This window comes from Chelonia mydas, chromosome 4 (genome assembly GCF_015237465.2).
Source record: "Chelonia mydas isolate rCheMyd1 chromosome 4, rCheMyd1.pri.v2, whole genome shotgun sequence".
Classification (NCBI taxonomy): domain Eukaryota; kingdom Metazoa; phylum Chordata; order Testudines; family Cheloniidae; genus Chelonia; species Chelonia mydas.
This window is the reverse complement of record NC_057852.1, coordinates 29,705-46,048: the sequence shown is the minus strand read 5'-3', so window position 1 is coordinate 46,048 and position 16,344 is coordinate 29,705.

Here is a 16,344-nt window from a genome sequence, read left to right as displayed (position 1 = left end):
ACTGAGAGACAGACAGAACTTGAGCAATGGGGTTCACTACGGCTTGGCTGGGCTCTGGGCTAGCCAGAATGGACTTGAACGGTGCTTTAACCTTCAGTTCTCTGTGCCAACCTAAGGACGGCCTATGCTGAGTCCAGATGATTAATAGACCCGACTGTTTTGACAGCATGATGTGAGTGTCACTGCAAATGCTTGCTGAGGTGCATTAATCCCTGAGGAGCGGACAAGTCTCTACCAGGACGTAGTCTATCACAGTAGGACTTGCTGAACAGAAATCCCGCTGTGACCCAGCAGTGCTAAAGGTCCAATCGAAGGAGGCAGTGAAGCAGTGTTGCTTATCCTGCAGGCCGAGTGGGCCCCCTGGAGGGTCTGGTAGGCTGACGGGGTTCCTCCTAGAGCCTGTTCCAAAGCTGGGGGTGCAGAACTGATCCCGTGGATCCATGACAGTTGGTGGCAGAGGTGGGATGCTGAAGGCACCAGTAGTATTTTGCAATAAGTGACTTGCAGCAGTAAAACAAGGGTAGTCAAAGGAAACAACAAGAAAATGGCATATAACCTAGGCCCTCGTTCGGCGCTGGTTAGGCCACCTCCCTAGGAAGAGCATGACAAACCCTGTCCAGGGAGAGGGCTAAGCCTTCTGGAGACAGATGAAAGGACCAAGAAACCAGACCCAGGTGGGTTTTCCAGTGAGGCCTGAGAGCAACAGAGGCGGCAGCAGGATGCCCCCAAGAGCCAGTTCCCCGTCCAGCAGGGTGCCCTCATGATTCAGGTCCCCTTTGATAGATTAGAAGAGGTGGGAGCTGCAGCTGAAGGCGAAGGAGCTGGCAGAGCATGAGGAGAAGCAGGAAAAGCATGAACTACAGCTAGAGAAGTGGAGGGGCAAGAGGACCCACAGAGGGGAAAGTGGGGAAAGACCCTGGGATGCCAAGTCCACAGGGAGCCTAGATCCTAAATGGTTGCTCCAGATAAGGAGGGGGGATATGGATGCCTACCTCATAGCCTTTGAGAAGGCATGTGATTTGAACCTGGCTGATCCTGCAGACAACTCTGCAGTCTCACTCCCTTCCTTGGCCCTAAAGGTACAGAGGCATACAGCCGAATGGATGGAGTTGATAGTGGTGGGGCTATGAACGGTTCAAAAAGGCTTTACTGATTAAGTATGACTTGGCACCTGGGGTTATAGGAAAAGGTCTTGGGGTGTGCAGAAGACCCCGGGTGTGACATATATAGAAGCCACCATTCTGAGGGGAGAGTATCTCCACAAATGAGGTAAGGGTGCAGGTGTCACTACCCTGGAGGATTTGTATAATCGGGCTGGTTTGGAACAACTCTATGAGCTCTGTCCCCACTAGCTTAAAAGATGGTTAGTGGACAAGAAGCCTCAGGCTCTGCGTAGTGCAGGCGGGTTGGCAGAAGAGTTTGTGGACAGTCGCTCTGGGTATCGAGAGAGACTCAAAGGGGACTGGGGAAAGGGAACCGATGGGGGCACCCCAGAAGTGGGACTCAGATACACCCAAAGTGGGGGGAGCGGCTGATGCGGGGAGACCTCATCCAAGGGCTCTCAGAGACCTGACCTGTAATGTCTGCAGAAAACCAGGGCATAAGTGGGCGAAATGCTCAACGGGTGAACTCGGTGAGAGCCCAGCCAGAGGGAATGCCACCTCCTTGTGCCTCTGGGGCTGACAGGCAGCCTGTAGCTCAACCTCAGAGCGTGAACTACGTGACTGAACGTTTGGAGGAAAGCAGACTCCCAGCCAACTCCTCGGGACAGTGACGGAGGGGCTCCCAGGCAAGGCACCGGTATACATGTGCTATTGTACTCTCTTGGGCTCACACACGCACCTGACCTCTCGTGGGAGCTGAAGGGGTGGATAATGGGAAGACATTCGGGGTGGAAAGATTCTGGGACAGAGAGACCCCTTGTCACACCCTGTGTGGTGCAACCGCATCAAGGGCTGGCCTGAAGAGCTGTGTAACATGCTTCTTGGGGCCGAGGGGAACTCTCGTGTCAGGGCTCCACCCCTGCAGCTCCGGGCTGAGCGCTGCACAGGGCTCCAGGACCCTACACTTCAACCTCCCCACGTCCGGTTCCCACAGCCGTTCCTCCCAGCTCTGCAGCACTCTCCTGCCCCACCAGCCCATGCTAGTCGGCCAAGCCCAGACGTGGCACTCCACCCAGGGAAGCCACTCCAGGAAAATGTCATGCAGAGGTAACTGCCCAATTTCCTCCTCCTCCTCCGCCAGCCATACATCCAGGGCATCACTGGGGGTGTCTCCCAACCCGTCCAAAGCTGTCTGGCTGTGTGACTGCCATGACACGTGGAGCAGCCTGTTTGTATCAATGATTGTGGGGATCGCACCACTCAGTGGTGTTTCCTTCATGCTGCCTGGCAGCTACCTAAGTTCCCTCTAAGCCACGCGGCTGTGCAGCAGGCTATCAAGGCCGTGCAGGCGGGGAGAGGTGCCTCTCCCTTGGCCCCGGGCTGCTGCACAGAGAGAGGGCTGGGGGGACTCCTCACTCCCCGCTGCAGCCTGTACCCCTCATCCCTGGCTCCACCCCAGAGCCTGCACCCCTAGCAGGAGCCCTCACTCCCCGCACCCCAACCCTCTGCCCCAGTCCTGAGCCCCCTCCTGCACCCCAACCCCTCAGCCCCAAGCCCACCCCAGAGCCCACCCCCCCGCAGCTGGAGCCCTCTCCCCCAACACTCCAACCCTCTGCCCCAGTCCTGAGCCCCCTCCTGCACCCCAAAACCCTCAGCCCCAACCCCACCCCAGAGCCCGCACCCCCAGCACTCCAACCCTCTGCCCCAGTCCTGAGCCCCCTCCTTATGTGGGCTGCATCCACACAACACGAATACTACCTGAATGCCCTGAGGATGTCACATGAGCCAAAGCTGTGTGCTGATTGGGCTGCAAGTGGCCCACAGGCCACGGGTTCAGAACCACTGAGCTAAACCTTCCAGATCTAGGAATGCATGATACCTGCAGGGAATAAACAGCAGAGCCCTGCTAGACTCTGTAATTTAAAAGAAACACGTCAAGAGACTTCCCTGAAGGTCCCATCTCACCCCATGAAGGCCCATTCTCACATTCTTCCCCTCTGCAGATGAATAAATCTGAGAAACTCAGACCCATGTTATTCCTCCTCCTTCACAGCAGGAAAGTCACAAATAAACCGTCACCCCAAGGCCAAGCTCAGGACATTGCATTTCAAAGCTCATCGAGACCATTACTGCTCCTGAATGTATCCATTTTATTAAATAACGTGCTATCAAGTAGAAATGAAAAGTTGGACCCTACCCCTATGCTGGATAGACAAACTGGAGGACTGGGCCAAAAGAAATCTGATGAGGTTCAACAAGGACAAGTGCAGAGTCCTGCACTTAGGACGGAAGAATCCCATGCATCGCTGCAGGCTGGGGACCGAGTGGCTCGGCAGCAGTTCTGTAGAAAAGGACCTGGGGATTACAGTGGACGAGAAGCTGGACATGAAGGCTAACAGCAAGAAGGCTAACGGCATATTGGGCTGCATTAGTAGGAGCATTGCCAGCAGATCGAGGGAAATGATTCTTCCCCTCTATTTGGCACTGGTAAGGCTGCACCTGGAGTATTGTGTCCAGTTTTGGTCCCCCCACTATAGAAAGGATGTGGACAAATTGTAGAGAGTCCAACAGAGGGCAACGAAAATGATTAGGGGGCTGGAGCACATGATTTATGAGGAGAGGCTGAGGGGGGAACTGGGCTTATTTAGTCTGCAGAAGAGAAGAGTGAGGGGCGATTTGAGAGCAGCCTTCAACGACCTGAAGAGGATGGAGCTCTGCTGTTCTCAGTGGTGGCAGATGACAGAACAAGGAGCAATGGTCTCCAGTTGCAGTGGGGGAGGTCGAGGTTGGATGTTAGGAAACACTTTTTCACTAGGAGGGTGGTGAAGCACTGGGATGGGTTCCCTAGGGAGGCGGTGGAATCTCCTTCCTTCGAGGTGTTTAAGGCCTGGCTTGACCAAGCCCTGGCTGGGATGATTTAGTTGGGCTTGGTCCTGCTTCGAGCAGGGGGTTGGAGTCTAAGTTCCCTCTCAGCCGCGCGCTCGCACACCAGCGATGAAGGGCCACGCAGCAGGGGCCTGGAGAGGAGAGGGGTAGATGGGAGGGGAGCCAGCTGGGGATGAAGGGCTGCCACAGGCCTCTCTCCTGGCCCCGGAGCTCGCGGCTGCCAGTGCGGGGAGAGAGGCCCCTTCCCCCAGAGCTCCCTCTTGCCAGCGCCCAGCAGGTGGAGAGGCCCCTTCCCCCCGGAGCACCGTGCTGCTGGTGGGGAGAGGGCTTGGGGGAGTCCTCTGGCCTGAGCCCCGGCGCAGCCTCTTTGGGCCCAGGGCTATTCAATTTTGTGGCCCCCAGGCTCCAGGCTGTGGTGAAAAATGCAGGGGTCAGAGCGCAGGAGGGGCTGCAGATTGAGGCAGGGGGGTGGGTGCGGAAGGTGATGAGGGGGCCGACTGGGGGTGCGGGCTCTGGGGCAGGGCTGGGGATGAGAGGTTTGGAATGTGGAAGGGGGCTCAGGGCAGGAGGTTGGGGTGGGGGTCTGGAGAGAGTTAGGGTGTGGGAGGGGGCTCAGGGCAGGAGGATGGGGTGGGGGTGGGGGTCTGGGAGAGAGTTAGGTTGCAGGAGGGGGCTCAGGGCAGGAGGTTGGGGTGGGGGTTTGGGAGAGAGTTAGGGTGTGGGGGGGGCTCAGGGCAGGAGGTTGGGGTGAGGGTCTGGGAGGGAGTTAGTGTGCAGGAGGGGGCTCAGGGCAGGAGGTTGGGGTGGGGGTCTGGGAGGGAGTTAGGGTGCGGGAGGGGGCTCAGGGCAGGAGGTCGGGGTGGGGCTCTGGGAGGGAGTTAGTGTGCGGGAGGGGGCTCAGGGCAGGAGGTTGGGGGTGGGGGTCTGGGAGGGAGTTAGGGTGCGGGAGGGGGCTCAGGGCAGGAGGTTGAGGTGGGGGTATGGGGTTTGAAAGGGAGTTAGGGTGCGGGAGGGGGCTCAGGGCAGGAGGTTGGGGTGGGGTCTGGTAGAGAGTTAGGGTGCGGGAGGGGGCTCAGGGCAGGAGGTTGGGGTGGGAGTGGGGGTCTGGGAGGGAGTTCGGGTGCAGGAGGGGGCTCAGGGCAGGAGGTTGGGGTGGGGGTGGGGGTCTGGGAGGGAGTTAGGGTGCGGGAGGGGGCTCAGGGCAGGAGGTTGGGGTGGGGGTCTGGGAGGGAGTTAGGGTGCAGGAGGGGGCTCAGGGCAGGAGGTTGGGGTGGGGGTGGGGGTCTGGGAGGGAGTTAGGGTGCAGGAGGGGGCTCAGGGCAGGAGGTTGGGGTGGGGGTCTGGGAGGGAGTTTGGGTGCAGGAGGGGGCTCAGGGCTGGGGCTTGAGGTGCGGGGTGCTTGCCTGGGGCAGCTCCCATTTGGCGGCGCACTGGGGTTGAGGCAGGCTCCTTGCCTGCCCTGGCCCTGCGCTGCTCCCCCCGGAGTGACCCTGCAGCTGCCGGCACGGCACGGACGTCCCTGGCTGCGGCCCCGGGGGGGGAAGGTTGCTCCTTGCGCTGCCCTGCGTTGGCTGCAGGCACCGCCCCCACAGATCCCATTGGCTGCGGTTCCCGGCCAATGGGAGCTGCGGGGGTGGAGCCTGCAGGCGAGGGCAGCGGGCGGGCGGAGCTTCCAGACACTCTCAGCTCCAGCTCCAGCCCAGCACGGTGAGGGAGGGACAGCAGTGCACGAAGCTGCCTCCCTGCTCCCCGCTAGGAAGGGCCGGACGCAGGGACGTTAGTGGCTGCAGCCCAGGGTCCCGGGCTAAGGGGGCCCCACAAAAAGATCTGCACTTCTGGCAGCCTGGAGATCTTTTTGCGGAGTTCGCCTTAGCCCAGGGCTGCAGCCCCTAAAGCCGCTGCATTAATCCTGCCCTGTCTGCACCCCAAACTCCTCATCCCTAGCCCCACCCCAGAGCCCGCAGCCCCCACACCTCCCAGCCACTGGGTCTCATAATTTATAAAATTGCTATATGCAAAAATCCAAATATTGAAAATTAATTCCCGGATCCTGCAGACACTTAAACAGACACAGAACTTTACTCATAGAAACAGTCCCGTGGTTTAAAGTTCAGGGAGCATTTGCAGCGTCAGGGACTCTGTGTATTTTTATTAAGAATTTGTCTTGTAGTGGCATAAAATCTGTCACTTCAACAGTAAAACAATTTTGTTTTAACAATAAAAAGTTATTTAAACTCTCAGTAATTTACAATAGCAATTTTTTTTATACCGGCCAAAGTTTTCAAAAAGTGGAGCCCAAAATTAGGCTCTTCAGCCTGCCTTTAGCCACCTAAGGGAGGGGTTTTCGAGAATGCTCAGGGCACAAGTCCTATTGACTTCAAACTGCAAATCCTGATGGTTGAAGCATTTCAGCTCTTTACTTGTGGAAGTACAGAGTCCTGGCCAGAAATCCTCTCGCTCTTCCACGTCGCTTTTCACTAGTAGATCTCAAAGCTTTTGACCAAGGAGGCGCAGAGCACAGGCTTCTTGATTTTCAATTCTGCGTCTGTATAGTCTCATACTAGGGGATATTAATGAGGCCTTGGGCTTGTCTTTTTCAGCACAGATGAGCATTTTACATGTGAAACTTCTTAGTAGAAAAATATCGACATAAAATCCGAAATCTTATTAACACTTAGGAAACTATAAAAACAACAAGTAGAAAACATGCACTTTGACAATTTAAGACCATAAGAATGGAAGAGAAGAACTAGCAATATGTAGATAAGAAATTTGATGTAAATTTTCAAAAAAAACCCTATATTTAAATGCCATAATTTAAATAAAAATTTTAGTTGTGATTTTCAGCCACCCTAAGAAGGGGAGCTCCCAAAGGGTGCTGATGAAAATATGGACAGGTAGGAGAAACACCAAAACAAAACCAAGACCTGATGTTTGAAAACACAAGAACATAAGAACGTAAGAATGGCCATACTGGGTCAGACCAAAGGTCCAGCCAGCCCAGTATCCTGTCTACCGACAGTGGCCAATGCCAGGTGTCCCAGAGGGAGTGAACCTAACAGGTCATGATCAAGTGATCTCTCTCCTGCCATCCATCTCCACCCTCTGAAAAACAGAGGATAGGGACACCAGTCCTTACCCATCCTGGCTAATAGCCATTAATGGACTTAATCTCCATGAAATTATCCAGTTCTCTTTTCAACCCTGTTATAGTCCTAGCCTTCACAACCTCCTCAGGCAAGGAGTTCCACAGGTTGACTGTGCGCTGAGTGAAGAAGAACTTCCTTTTATTTGTTTTAAACCTGCTGCCCATTAATTTCATTTGGTGGCCCCTAGTTCTTATATTATGGGAACAAGTAAATAACTTTTCCTTATTCGCTTTCTCCACACCACTCATGATTTTATAGAGCTCTATCATATCCCCCCTTAGTCTCCTCTTTTCCAAGCCAAAAAGTCCTAGCCTCTTTAATCTCTCCTCATATGGGACCCGTTCCAAACTGCTAATCATTTTACTTGCCCTTTTCTGAACCTTTTCTAATGCCAGTAAATCTTTATTGAGATGAGGAGACCACATCTGTACATAGTATTCAAGATGTGGGCGTACCATGGATTTATATAAGGGCAATAAGATATTCTCCGTCTTATTCTCTATCCCTTTTTTAATGATTCCTAACATCCTGTTTGCTTTTTTGACTGCCGCTGCACACTGCGTGGACGTCTTCAGAGAACTATCCACGATGACGCCAAGATCTTTCTCCTGAGTAGTTGTAGCTAAATTAGCCCCCATCATATTGTATGTATAGTTGGGGTTATTTTTTCCAATGTGCGTTACTTTACATTTATCCACATTACATTTCATTTGCCATTTTGTTGCCCAATCACTTAGTTTTGTGAGATCTTTTTGAAGTTCTTCACAGTCTGCTTTGGTCTTAACTATCTTGAGCAGTTTAGTATCGTCTGCAAACTTTGCCACCTCACTGTTTACCCCTTTCTCCAGATCGTTTATGAATAAGTTGAATAGGATTGGTCCTAGGACTGACCTTTGGGAAACATCACTAGTTACCCCTCTCCATTCTGGAAATTTACCATTTATTCCTACCCTTTGTTCCCTGTCTTTTAACCAGGTCTCAATCCATGAAAGGATCTTCCCTCTTATCCCATGACAACTTAATTTACGTAAGAGCCTTTGGTGAGGCTTCAGAGTGATAGCCGTGTTAGTTTGTTTCAGCAGAAAGAACGAGGAGTACTTGTGGCACCTTAGAGACTAACCAATTTATTTGCGCATAAGCTTTCATGGGCTAAAGCCCACTTCATCAGATGCATGCAGTGGAAAATACAGCAGGAAGATATATAGATATATATACACAGAGAAGACGAGAAAATGGGGGTTGCCATTCTAACTCTTAACGAGACCAATCGATTAAGGTATCACAACAAAAGTGTTTTTTTCTCCTGCTGCTAACAGCCCAATTAATCGATTGGTCTCATTAAGAGCTGGTATGGCAACCCCCATTTTCTCCTCTTCTCTGTATATATCTATATCTATATCTTCCTGCTGTATTTTCCCCTGCATGCATCTGATGAAGTGGGCTTTAGCCCATGAAAGCTTATGCTCAGATAAATTGGTTCGTCTCTAAGGTGCCACAAGTCCTCCTCATTCGCTTTTCCTGACTGATTGTGCTGGGGGCTCTGCCTGGCTCCAGCGCTCCGGTCCCTCAGCTACCAAGGCCACCCTGGGAACCCTGATCGATTCCAGCTTCAAGGAGTGCTGAGATCCATCTGTCTCTTTCTGTGTCTCTGTCTCTTTCTAGGTATAGCCTCCTGACCCTGCCTCATGTGATCAGTTATAGTTTACTAGCCCTAACTTTTGTCATCAAATTTCAGTTAGATTTTATCTTGGAAGGGTTTTGTTTGTTTGGCTCCCCTTGTAAGGTTACTAACTGGAAATAAATAACTTTCATGGTTAAGCTGATTGCTCTCCCCCCCACCCCACCTCCATGGGTGTTTTTGGCTTCTCCATTCACTCTGCAGCAACGCTCCTTGTTGTTGCTAAAGAAGCTAAAGATCCCTGCAGCGCCCAAAAATCCTGTGGGGTTTGCTCATCAAGTGGGTTACTAGCAGAATGGTTGTGGGGTGAAGGTGGGGATAGGGAGGTGCTGAACCTGGGGGCATAGGAGGTTGGCAGATTAAGGTGTTGCTCAGCCCAGCCCTGTGAGACCAAGGACATATGAGGGTAACAGCTTTAAATTGCTGTTCAATCCAGCTGACTCAGTCCAGGGACACATAAGGGGTCAGCTTGTGAGTGCTGATTCCCCAGTCCTCTCAGACATGCTATGTTCATGTGTGTGTGTGTGTGTGTGTGTGTGTGTGTGTTTGTGTTCATCAGATTTGGGGGCTGGAAGACCCCAGCCCTGGGGAACCGAGGTCCTGCAGGGTCGCTCCACTGGGAGGGAACTTGCAGAAGGAAGGAGTAGCGCTCCATAGGAAAACACAAGTGACTAAGGCAGCACATTGACAGAATTGCAAAATCTCCCCCCGACCAGAAGAGTAACCCTAACAAATGGGCGTATCCCAAGGTAAAGGGCAATTCTGGTAACAGCTCATTTGGAGCTGGTTTGGAAGGGGAATTGACGTCATTCTTGCGACAAGTCACATGTTATGGCCAAAAACACTTTCGCCTGCTGCGCCCTTCCAGACAAGTCTTATTTCCCAAATACTTTGGGTCTTCCGGGATAAGTCCCTGAATAATCAAGGATCTTGACCAAAAAGGTCGTCACGTCTAAAAAGGAAGAAAGATTGTCATTGTGGAGACCATGAAACAAGCCCTGCAACTTTTGGACACGTATCCCGACAGTCCACAGGGTGCACATCAAGGAACGTTCAAAGCGAGACGGGCGTTCTTTTTGGGGAGACTAACCCCCATTGCGCTGACCAGGAGAAGGGGGAAGTGGGAGCCTGCAGCGCCATCTAGCGGCCAAAGGAGAAATCGCCGGCTTCTGGACCTGTGTGCGCCCTTGGTTCGGTTCACATGCAAAGCTGTGTCACGCCAGGTTGGGAAAACGGGGTTCTGCTGCACGACATCATCCTCTGGAATGACTCAACCCGATAGGACACCTCCTACGATACACTGCTACGAGTGACGCTCTCAAACAGGTCCCCACAGCTCCCCAGCCTCCCCCCACCGGGAGGCAGGTGTGAGAGGATTGTTCTCCCCAACTGACAGAGGGAGAAACAAAGGCTGAGAGAAGCAAAGGGCCTTGTCTTCCATCACACAACCTGCTGGGATAGAGTTGGGAACAGGACCCGGGTGTCCTGAGTTTCAAACTAACCATCAGTCTGGAGTTTCACACACTGAATGATCAGAATAAAGGGACCTGCAATGAGCTACAGACCAACAACCATTCACACTGATTTTTCAGCAAGTGTTTTAGAAGCACGAGAACACCAGCGAGAACCAGGGACGGCTCAGAGACAATCAGCAGCGAGAAGGAGAACAATTCACCAAGCAGATGATTGGTTCTGGCTTATTTGCTGGGCCTTAAAAGAGAACAACAAAGTCCTGAGTCTCCTGCCTGCCACGAGACCCCCTGCTCAGCCAATCAGCGTGGAGACTCTGGCGGTGGGCTGAGGGTTCCCCAGATGGCCCAGGGATGGCTCAGGTCACCGGTGAGGATCACTCTCAGAGCACGCTTCCTGTCCCATCTCTTTGGGAGGCCTCCCACCATGAGGGCTACAGAGCAGCCCCCTCCTCGCCAGTGGAAGGAGGGAAGCAGGAAAAGGGAAACCAAAAAAGACAAACCCCAAGGACTCGAAGGGACAAAGGCCTAGCTGGGGGAAAATTGTCCCACCTTAACCTCCTGTTTTCCGTGCCGAGAATTTGGCCAGCACCGGGCGGATCAGGCTGCCTCGGTACCAAACCTCTCTGGGGCTCTTACCTTCTCCACGGGGACGTCTGTCTTCTCGCTCAATGAGCAGTGGGAAAGGAGAAAACTCCAGAGAGGCTCCACCTCGCGCTCACATACGAGACCCTGAATTCTCTCTCAGTCCTCAAGGAGACACCTCAAGAAGGAGACTCCCTGCAGCAAAGCCCCGGGGGTCTCTGAGATCCCCCTGCCCTGCAGCCTGTCCTCCCTGGCCGTTGTCGTGGACTCTCTGTGAGGTCACCGCCTCCCAACCTCCTTTCACCAATCAGCTGAGTGCTGCAAAAGGCCCTTGTGATGTCACTGCCACCCCCACCCCTGCCCTGCAGGGCTCATGTCCTGCCCCGAGCCGGCTCCTGTGCGTGTTTGAGCTGCTCCCCCTGGGTCACCCCCACACACTCAGTGGTCGTGCAAGGGTTCACGCAGGCCACACGTGGAACCATCAGAGGATGCTCAATGTGCCGCACTCGGTTTTGCAGAGATTTGGAGACTTGAAGGCCAGAAGAGACTGTTAGATCATCTCATCTGGCCCCCCTACACATCACAGGCCTCCTGCATGGCGCAGTAGCGAGTTTTGGACCAAAGCAGACTCCAGAAAGGCATCTCATCAAGGGATGGAGGAAGCACCACTTCCCTTGGGAGTCTGGAGGAAATTGATGCTGTGGGGGGCAGGGAATTGACCCCAAGGCCACACTTGTGAGTCTGTATCATAACACACATGCACAACAGCACTGCGCGAAGTATGTACACGTCACCTTAACTCTGATGTTTCCTAACGTTTAAAGGCCTGGTCTCCAGGGTGTTCTTTGTGCTTATAGATCTATTGTGGGGAGAGATGCAATCATTTAGTTCAGAGTGGGAGCCATGTTAGTCTGTATCAGCAAAAAACAAAAAGAAAAAACAAAACGAGGAGTAGTTCTGGCACCTTAGAGACTAACAAATGTATTTGGGCACATTTGATGGTGTGGCTGATGTGATTAGGTCCGAGGATGGTGTCCCTAGACTAGATATGTGGACAGAGCTGGCAATGGGTTTGTTGCAAGGATAGGTTCCTGGGTTAGTGTTTTTGTTGTGTGGTTGCTGGTGAGTATTTGCTTCAGGTTGGGGGGCTGTCTGGAAGTGAGGACTGGCCTGTCTCCCAAGATCTGTGAGATTGAGGGATCATCCCTCAGAATAGATTGTAGATCCTTGATCGTGCCCTGGAGATCTTTTAGTTGGGGGCTGAAGGTGATGGCTGGTGGCGTTCTGTTCCTTTCTTTGTTGGGCCTGTCCTGGAGTAGGTGACTTCTGGGTATTCTTCCTTTCAGCAGGTGGGGATTGTAGTTTGAAGAATGCTTGATAGAGATCCTGGAGGTGTTTTTTTCTCTGTCTGAGGGATTGGAGCAAATGCGGTTGTATCTTAGAGCTTGGCTGAAGACAACAGATCGTGTGATGTGGTCTGGATGAAAGCTGGAGGCATGTAGGTAAGTATAGCGGTCCAGGATAGGGTGGTGTTTATGTGACCATCGCTTATTAGCACTGTAGTGTCCAGGAAGTGGGTGTCTTGTGTGGCCTCTCCTTCTGCCCCTCCACTCCCACCAACATGATACAGTTCTGCGGTGACCTGGAATCCGACTTTCCATGTCTCCGACGGAAGGAATATTTCCAACACACCTCTGAACAACACACTAATCCACAGAGACCTTCCGACCAACACGACAAAAAGAAGGATTCTGCCTGAAGGTCGAAACAGCAGACTGGACTTCAACTCGAGTGCTTCAGCCAACAAGCACGGGCTGAAGTGGTCGAAAAGCAGCATCACTTGGCCCATAACCTCAGCCGTGCAGAACACAACACCGTCCACAGCCTCAGGAACAACTCTGACATCAGAATCAAAAAGGCTGACAAAGGAGGTGCTGTCGTCTTCATGAATAGGTTGGAATATGAACAAGAGGCTGCTCGGCAGCTCTCCAACTCCACATTCTCCAGCCCATTCCCCTCTGATCCCACTCAGGGTTACCAAGAGAAACTGCACCATCTGCTCAAGAAACTCCCTGAAAAAGCACAAGAACAAATCTGCAAAGAGACGCCCTTGGCACCCCGACCAGGGGTCTTCTATCTGCTACCCAAGATCCATAAACCTGGAAATCCTGGACGCCCCGTCATCTCAGGCATTGGCTAGGGGTGCTGGTCGCGCAGGGCCTGAGGAGAGAGTCGACACAGCCAGATAATCCTGCTGTCAGGATGCCAATGCCTGAGATGATTTCATCGCAGTCTCTGACAAGGGGGTTCAGGCTCCAGTGCTCTGCTCTGTTTTCCCAGCCCTGTCCAGGGGGTTGTTTCCAGTTTCAGAAATGGGGCAATGTTCACACACTCCCAATGGGTCTTGCATGAATCAGGCCCTAAGCCAGGGGCAGGAAACTTTTGGCCTGATGCCGGATCGGGTTTCAGAAATTGTATGGAGGGACAGTTAGGGGAGGCTGGGCCTCCTCAAACAGCAAGGCATGGCCCGGCCCCCGCCCCCATCCGACCCCCACTTCTCGCCCCCTGACGGCCGCCCCGGGCCTCCGGCCCTATCCAACCCCTGTGTTCCCTGAGGGGCCCCAGATCCCCTCGCCCCTAACCGCCCCCCACCACCCCATCCAACCCCCCCTCTCCTTCCTGACTGCCCCCCAGGACCTCTGCCCCATCCAACCACCCCCTTCCCCATGTCCTCTGACCGCCCTGGAACTCCCACCCCTGCCTGCCCCCCACCGCCCCATCCACACCCTCCTCTGCTTCCTGCCTGCCCCCCGGACCCCCTGCCCCATCCAACCACCCCTTCTCCCTGACCGCCCCGGGACCTCCTGTCCCCATTCAACCCCCTGTTCCCCGCCCTCTCACCGCCCCTACCCCATCCGCCCCCCAGCCCCTGGCCACCCCCCGAACTCCCCTGCCCCACCCCTCCCCCGCTTCCTGCCCCCTGACCGCGCTGCCTGGAGCCCCGGGGGCTGGGGGCGGCTGCCCCAGGACCGGCCGCCGGGCCGCGCCGCACAGAGCCCCGGGGCCGGCCGGGCTCGTCGCCCCGCTGCCCGGAGCATGGGCCGGCGGCGCCGGGAGCGGAGGCTGTGGGGGGGGACAGCAGGGGCGGGGCCGGGGGCTCTCCGGAGCTCGGGGCCGGGCGGAACGGCTCAGAGCCCCCGGCCCCCCTTCTGCCCCCCCCCGCTCCCCACATGTCGCTGCCCCCCAACCCCGGGGAGCTGCCGCAGCTTCCCTCTGCCCGGGGCAGGGACTCGCAGCCCCCCGCTGGGAGCAGCCTGGGCCCCCCCCGCTCCCCACAGGCTGCACCGGGAGCAGCTCCCTGGGGGGCAGGTCTCCCCTTCTCCCCCCGGGGGCACTGCCAGACCCCCCGTCCCCCGCTGGGGCCCCCCACCTGAGATGCCCCAAGAGCGAACCACAGCCATGGCCGGCTGCCACCCCACTGCCCCTCCCCACCAGCCCCCAGGCCCCAGTGTGGCCGAGCCCCTCCACAGTCCCCCCCCGACTGTCCTCCTCGCCCCAAGCCAGGCTGCAGCCGCCCCACCCCACAGCCCCCTCCCCTCCCTACAGCCCCCCACAGCCATGCTATGTCCCCCTGGAGGCGGCCATGGAGCTGCCCCTTCCAACCCAACCGCCACAGCCATGCCATTGACCCAAGTCCCCGATCCAAGTCCCCTATAACCTCTCCCACTCCCACATCCCTCCCAGAGCCCGTCCCCATCCCTACAACCCAATCGCCCCCTGTCCACAACCCCCCTCTCCTCCTCCCACAGCACCAATCCATCCCCTACCCTCCCACAGCTCGCACCACACAGACCCCTCCACCTCCCAGCTGGGCCCCCTCCCCACCCACCCCATCAGACACCCGCCCCCGCTGGTGCACCAGGGTTTCCCCAAGACCCACCAACAGCTGTGAATGGTGTGGAGGAGAAGGTGTTGGTATTTGGTTGTGTATTGGTATTATGTGTATGTGTCGAGGCTTGTGGGGGCTTTGTGCTGGGGGAGAAGCTGAGCCCTGATTCGGGGCCGGGGCTTCTCTGACTCGGGGTCCTGTGAAGGGAGCCAGCCAGTCAGGCCGTGGCACAGGAGCCAGCAAACAGGGCTGTAAACAGGGGAGTCTGAGGGGGAGTTTGTCTTGTGGTGCTTGTTGGGGGTTTGTTGTTGCTGTGGGGGGTGTGGTTTGTGTTTCCCAGATGAACAGGATTTAGGTGGGAAGGCGATGACAGACACAGAGGCAGCAGTGGGCGTGACTCATGTCGTGGAAGACACAATGGAGATGACTGGCTGTGGAAGCTGCCGTATGTCCATGATCCTGGAGGGGGGACCTGGTACGAGTTTTGTCTGCATGAAATGCCGTCTGCTCGAGCTGATGGAGGAGAAGATCTGAGGTTTGGAGATGCAGGTGGAAAGTCTGGTTGAGTTTAGAAAGGGGTTTGAGCAGATGATGGAGCAAAGACATGAGGTATCTGAAGGGAAAAGCTCAGACTTGCAGATGGAAGCAGGACTGAGGAATTCTGAGGGGAGACTGCTGGGTGAGGAAAGTGGTCAGTGGAAGCATGTGACTAAAAGAACCAGGCAGAGGAAAAGACGGGCTCGTGAAGGAGAAATAGAGCTCAGGAATAGGTTTTGAGAGTTGGAAAATGAAGAAGGGGCTCAGCAGGTAGTCACTGAAGGTGGAGGGGCAAGGAAGAAGAGAAGAGCGGCTAGTCCTATAGGAAAAGGGGAAGGGTCAATGGAGGCTACACCAAATATGAGCCCCAGGAGGATACAGGATGGGTTGAAGAGGATTACAAGGGAGAGTAGGTTTCAGAGTAACAGCTGTGTTAGTCTCTATTCGCAAAAAGAAAAGGAGTACTTGTGGCACCTTAGAGACGAACCAATTTATTTGAGCATAGGCTTTCGTGAGCTACAGCTTATGCTCAAAAAAATTGGTTTGTACTCCTTTTCTTTTTAAGGGAGAGTAGGAAATGGAAAGAACTTGCAGCCAGAGGGAACAGGGGATAGACTGGAGAATAGCACCATCACCAGGGAAAGGCAGGGCTACGTGATCGGGGACTCTTTACTGAGAAGACTAGACAGGCCTGTAACCAGAGCTGATCCAGAGAATAGAAGGGTGTGCTGTCTTCCAGGTGCTAAGATATGGGATATAGATCTGAGGTTGCAAAGGATCCTAAAGGGAGCGGAAAAGAATCCCCTAATTATCCTTCATGTGGGAACAAATGATACGGCTAGATTCTCACTGGAAAGTAATAAGGGAGACTGTGCTAGGCTGGGGAAGACACTTAAGGAAATCGAGGCTCAGGTGATCTGTCGTGATATTTTGCCTGTTACTAGAGAAGGGCAACAAAGGCGTGACAAGATTATGACTATCAACAGATGGCTTCAGGCAGTGGTGCTAGAAGGAGGGCTTTGGGATGTACTGGCCACTGGGAGGCATT